The sequence below is a fragment of the Cynocephalus volans genome, chromosome 15 (genome assembly GCF_027409185.1).
Source record: "Cynocephalus volans isolate mCynVol1 chromosome 15, mCynVol1.pri, whole genome shotgun sequence".
NCBI classification, from domain to species: domain Eukaryota; kingdom Metazoa; phylum Chordata; class Mammalia; order Dermoptera; family Cynocephalidae; genus Cynocephalus; species Cynocephalus volans.
This window is the reverse complement of record NC_084474.1, coordinates 49,918,558-49,924,664: the sequence shown is the minus strand read 5'-3', so window position 1 is coordinate 49,924,664 and position 6,107 is coordinate 49,918,558. Positions and strand designations below refer to the sequence as shown.

General features: G+C 37.5%; 1 pseudogene; it reads left to right on the top strand.

Annotated features, from left to right (window-relative positions):
- Nucleotides 1-3,333: 3,333 nt before the first annotated feature.
- Nucleotides 3,334-3,773, top strand: LOC134363562 (uncharacterized protein C9orf85 homolog; annotated as a pseudogene).
- The last annotated feature ends 2,334 nt before the right edge of the window (nt 3,774-6,107 follow it).

Genomic DNA, 6,107 nt, shown 5'->3' with positions numbered 1-6,107 from the left:
TTAGCTGTTCACCACGCATGCAACCTATAGTATGGGAGAGAAGCCTAGGGCTTGAGATGAGGAGTCTCCAGACTTTCCTGGGAAACTGGAAACCTGGCCGCCAGAATGACTCAGACCCAGCAGCCGTGACTGTAACCAAAGCCAAATCCTTTTTGCAGATGTGTAGGGAACCCAGCTCTTGGCTTTAACTAGGAGCTAATACTTGCTCTTTTGGTGTCTATGGCTGTGCTAAGAATAGAAGCAGGTCATTCCTAAGACCCTGCCATACTCTGGCAGTTCAGAGAATACTGCCTCCCAAGAAAGAGCCAGGGACAGTCACCTGCCCTAAAGGCAGGCAGCCCATTGGGTAGCCTGTGACTTCTGCCACAAGCCTTCATCACATGAACTAAGGACCCAGAGACTGAGCCTAGCTCGTGGTGGGCACTGGACCTGGAAGGTCATGAGATGAGAACTAGGGGCCGGAAATAGCCGTTTGTAAGTAGAGGTAGTGGGTCTACAGAGAGAACAATATTTTTAACATGTTTTCCTAATTATGATGGGTTTGTACCTCTTTAACCAATATCTTAAGACAAAATATACCTTTAAGGTAAAGTTGCTCATTAACCACAGTGGATGTAAATACATATTTTAAATAAACTTCTTAATAATTTCAGTTTTTGAGTTCTTGCCACATCTAATTAGAATTCATTGTTTTTCCCTCATAATGTGGCCAACTAATAATAGCTTCTAGGAGAAGGGTTGACTCTGCCGTTTTCTTAGTGTTTGCTTGTATTAATTGCATGGTTTCTTTGCAGGATCTTTTTCAGTCATTTACGAGTGTGAGTTTAATTAAAATAGATAATAAAGTCCAAAAATCCTCATAATTTGGCTCTCATCAACTACATTAAGTTGCAATATGCTGACAGCAAAGGGACCAGAGGGCACCACTGCCACCACCTCACAAACACTGGCTCTTCCCCCAGATTTCCTCAGCTTCCACCGTGAACTTGAACAGCTTGGCACACAGAAAGCTCTTGTGTCAATCCAAATACCAATTCTTAGAAAAGCTTAATTCATCTCTTGCTTTTTAGATAAAAATAAATAGAAACAAGAGTTCCAATATTTGCTTCCTATAAACCACTATGGGGACAAGACCAAAAATATGTTTCTGCATTAGGTTTCGCTAAAACCTATCTCTTTCCTAGACTCCGTATCATTTTCTCGACTTACACATGAAGGAAAAAGCAGAGAATCTCTTACTAGCCATACCCCTAAGATTTTACACTTCATAGTGTGGGCAGAAGACATAGTTATTTGGTCTCTGAGATTAGGAGGAATTCTGGAAAAACAGAAAACCACAGGAAAGTAATGACATTTTCAAAGTTTTAAGATTAACAATGTATGTAAAGCACTTAGTATAGTGTCTGGAGCAGACAAGATACATAGTAAAGACAATTATAATAATGGTTGCCATTTATTGATCACCTTATATTTTATGTAGTCATTCCAAAAGGGAATTTTAAGTACTAACAGAAAGGTCTACAAGTCAAGATTAAAATAAAATCAATAAGGCAATAAAGGTAAATAGGAAATAAACGTGGAAAATGAGGTGAAGCCACAAGTTGGGTGCATGCACAACATATACATTACATATTTGGTATGTATAATAGTATATATGAGGGTACTCCAAAAAGTGTGTGGAAAAATAGAATTCAAAGATAATACGAATATCTCCATGAACTGTTTGAAGTACTCTCATACACCTAATCAAAGAGATGGGTCACAAACTTACCTCTATACTTCCTAACATTGACTAAGACAAGAAGGAAACAAGATTCATAGTATTATTAAAATCTAAAACCAAACAACTTGCTTTGGAATATATAGGTTTCTCAGAAACTAGTACCCAAGAAAAATTTCTCCTCTCAATCCTCATAAAAGGGACACCAAGATATATGACTCATAAAACAAATAAAATTGCTAGTTTCACAGAGATATTTCTCCTAAGGTCCTTTGATGAGGACTGACAGCATAATGTATTCTACGTAAGGCCAAAGCAGTGTGGATTCGAACTCAGCTCTCTATGGTTGGGCTTCATCCAAAGATAAAATTTAGAATAATTCAGAGGAATAGATGGATTGCATAACCTTCAGGGGATTCTACATTAATATAATTTCTCATATCCATACTTTTGATAAAGATTTAGAAACAGGGAGTTCAACCTGGAGTACAAACATTACATTGTTCTATTGGTACAAATAAATTCGTATACTTTAACCCAAAGTGCAATGGAGAGCGAGGCTGACATCATTCCAGGGGGATTCGTAATTGTGGGCAGGTGGCTTCAGGGTCCACAAAAACTTTTGGCCAAATTCTGAATGTGTGTGTGTGTTTTAGGGAGAGGGCTCATAACTTCCATCAAATTTTCAAAGGCATCTGTGGTCCTAACAAAGTTTAAAAATCTTTGTGAGTCTCATAGAAGTTGTGGAACCTAATTAATACACACTAACAAAGTCTATCTAAACTTCAGATAAAGGTGGGCTGAGTAATTCTATTATAATTTTAATGCAATGCTCTAATATTTGGAACATAGAAGATATCCAATAATGTTTGCTCAATTAATAAATGAATGAAGAATATCTTATTGTAAAAAATGTTTGCATCCTAAATCCTGTTAGTTTGATTTATGTTACTGAGGAATAGTTAATAACAATAATAATGATGATATTAACAAACATTTATATAGTACTTACTATGTGCCAGGCTTTGTTCTAAGAGTTTCATATATGATAACTCATTTATTATTTACAACAATTCTATGTTGTAGTTACTATTCTTTACCTCCATTTTATAGACCGAAAAATCAGGATGGAAAAGGAGAGATTAAGTAATGTGTCCAAGATTATTCATCTAGTAAGTGTCAACTGGGATTTGAACCCAGGTAGTCATTTGGCTCCAAAGTATGTGCTCTAAACACAGGGGTAGGAAAATTTTTCTGTAAAGGGCCGGACAATAAATATCTTAGTCTTTGTGGGTCATACAGTCACTCTTTTACATCTACTCAGCTCTGCTGTCGTAGCACCAAAGCAGCCATAGACAAAATGTAAACAAATGAACATGGGTATGTTCCAGTAAAACTTTATTTAGGACACCGAAATTTGAATTTCCTATAATTTTCACATCTCAAAATATTCTTCTTCTTTTAATTGTTTTTCAACTATTTAAAAAATTTTAGAAAGTCTAGATAAATTCCTTCTGGGACATTGATAGAAGCATCAATACCATGGGGTCAATTCCTTGGTCTTTCCTGCCTCTTTTTCCCAAATCCAGCTCAAGGTGGTTGTGGTTTTGGCAATGAGAGCCCAGAAAAGGAGCGTAGCTCATTCCAGGCCTCAGAAGCACTAGAATATGTTTAGCTTCAGAAATGACAAGTTTGATAAGAGTGTTCAGACCAAGAAAAGTAATGCAAAACTTTATGATTGAGTATGTCAGCGCTATACAGAAGTTCTTGGATGGCGTGTAAAATACAATAAATACAAACCATTATCAAAACCCAAAAAAGTGTTAAATGTTTACAAAAGACAGTGAAGGATTCTTATCACCTAATGTGTAGACCATGTGCCTATGAACTTGAAGTTTGTGCAAAATGTGGAAAGAAAGAAGACATTGTTATTCCATTTAATAAAGAACCAGAAAAGACAGAAGATATTCAAAACAACCCGAGATCCAACCTCAAAAGAAGCTGCAGAAGAAATGAAGATGAGAGTGATCATGATTTAGATTTTGATATTTAGGTGACACAGAAGATCACAGTCAAGTGGATTAATATAATGTTTTAGTCCGTTTTGTGTTGCTATAGCAGAAATACCTGAGACTGGGTGATTGATAAAGAAGAGAGGTTTATTTGGCTTACGATTCTGGGACAGCTGCATCTGGCACGGGCCTCAGGCTGTTTCTACTCATGGCAGAAAAGTGGCAGCAGCCAGTGGGTACAAGCAGATCACATGGTGAGAGAAAGCAATAGAGAGAGAGAGAGGAGGTGCCAGGGTCCTTTAAACAACAAGCTCTCGAGGGATCTAATAGAGCGAGAACTCACTCACTACCTCTCCTCCCCCAGGGAGAGCATTAATCCATTGATGAGGCATCTGCCCCCATGACAATCAGTTTCCAATGCTGCCACATTGGGGATCAAATTTCCACATGAGTTTTGGAGGGGACAACACATTCAAACTCCATCATATAACTATATTAAAAGTCAGTTTGAGAATATGAAGTTCTGACCAACTTTTGATGTTGAGGGTTTCACAAAAAATACTGTGAAATCCTAGTGAGGAAATCAGAAAAAGCCATAGGCAAAATTTATACATGAACAATATAAATTGTGTATGATATTTGAACAATTATAAAACTTTCATCCAGAGCTTTCTTACAACAAATTTTTAAGTTGCACATGCTAGACTATCTACCAAAGTGTGTATTGGCATATAAGATTGCAGTTTGTGGGATTTTCTTTTTTTTCTTCTTTTTGGCGGTTGTCCAGTACAGGGATTGAACTCTGGACCTTGGTGTTATCAGCACCATGCTCTAACCCACTGGGCTAACTGGCTAGCCCCATGGGAATTATTTAGAAGACTGTTTCATCTAATATGAAACTAAACAAGATTAAAAATTGATAGCTGAATAAGAATGATGTCATGTAAAAATAAGATGACATTATTATATTGCTGGCCTCAAAAATTGATGTGTGATAAGTACTTTTTCACTGATTGATTTCAAGTAAAGGACCCACATGGCAAAAGCCCCTTAATGTTTGCTCATTACAAAGCAAAAACAGTGTTGTAAAAAATAATAATGTTTAACAAGTGTGTAGTGACTTTTTAAAAACGTATTGTTACATGCCTCATCACATTTTACCTTTTTTCTCTTGTGAAATGTACATACAGAAAAACTGCACACAATTTATACATATGGTTTAATAAATGATTATAAAGGAAAGTTTATACATATACACTCAAGTGAAGAAACTGCCAGCCCCAGAAACCACACTATGTTCTCATCACAAGTTTACCCTTCTTCCCAGAGTTGGCACTGTCTTGAATTTTGATAATTATCTTCTTTATTGCTTTACTAATGTTTATACTCTACTCCAGAACAATATAAATTAGCTTTGTCTGATTTTTAAACTCCTTTCTATCCTTTTATTTTGAAAAATCTCAGACCTACAGAAAAGTAGCAAAACAGTACAAAGAACTTTTCCATATTCTTCACCTAGATTCCCAATTGTTGTTACCATTTTACCACGTTTTCAAGAAGAGAACACACTGTGGTCACTAGAGGTGGGAAGGGGGATTAGGGAGAAATTGGTTAATGGACACAAAGAATGATTACGTTTTGCAATGATGCATGTGCTAATCTGATTTGATCATCACGTATTGTACACAAATACTGATAGTCAATTCTATACCCCACAAATATGTATAATTGATTATGTTTCAATTTTAAAAACATTTTATGATTTCTTTATATCTCCATTGATGGATATACAGTACATATTTATTTTATTTGCTGAACCACCCAGCCCATGCCCAAGCAAGACAGTTACTCTTTGAAATGCTGCCTCACAGAAGCCACAAACTCCATGTCACAAGGCACCTGAAGGACTTAGGCATCTGACTGACAAAAGAGAGATCAACGAAAGTCCACTCACTGAACAACGACACCTAAAATATGTCCTATAAAAAAAAGACTTATGGAAATTGACAGTTTTTAGAAGTCCCCCACCAAAATGCTGGATCCTGCCCAATCGGTGGCTTTTCTAGTCTCAAGCATGAGAACACACTGCCACCCAGTGGCCACTGCTAGTCACACCTCAACAGAGTTCACTGGGCCAGCTGCTGCAGGCCTAAGGAGGTTTAACATTGCAGGGGACAGGGCAGAGCACAGATCACTGCCCCTGCAGGCACTGCATTTGCAGTGTGCGTGCTCTGTGTGCAGCAAACGGGTGTGCAGCAAGCAGCTGTCACATGTCCTATACACCCTTCAGAAGAGGGACTGAAAAATGCATGCCTCGGGAGATACAGCCCTGGACACCCCCCTCCTGCCCCCCAAAGGTTATAATCCAAGTCTGA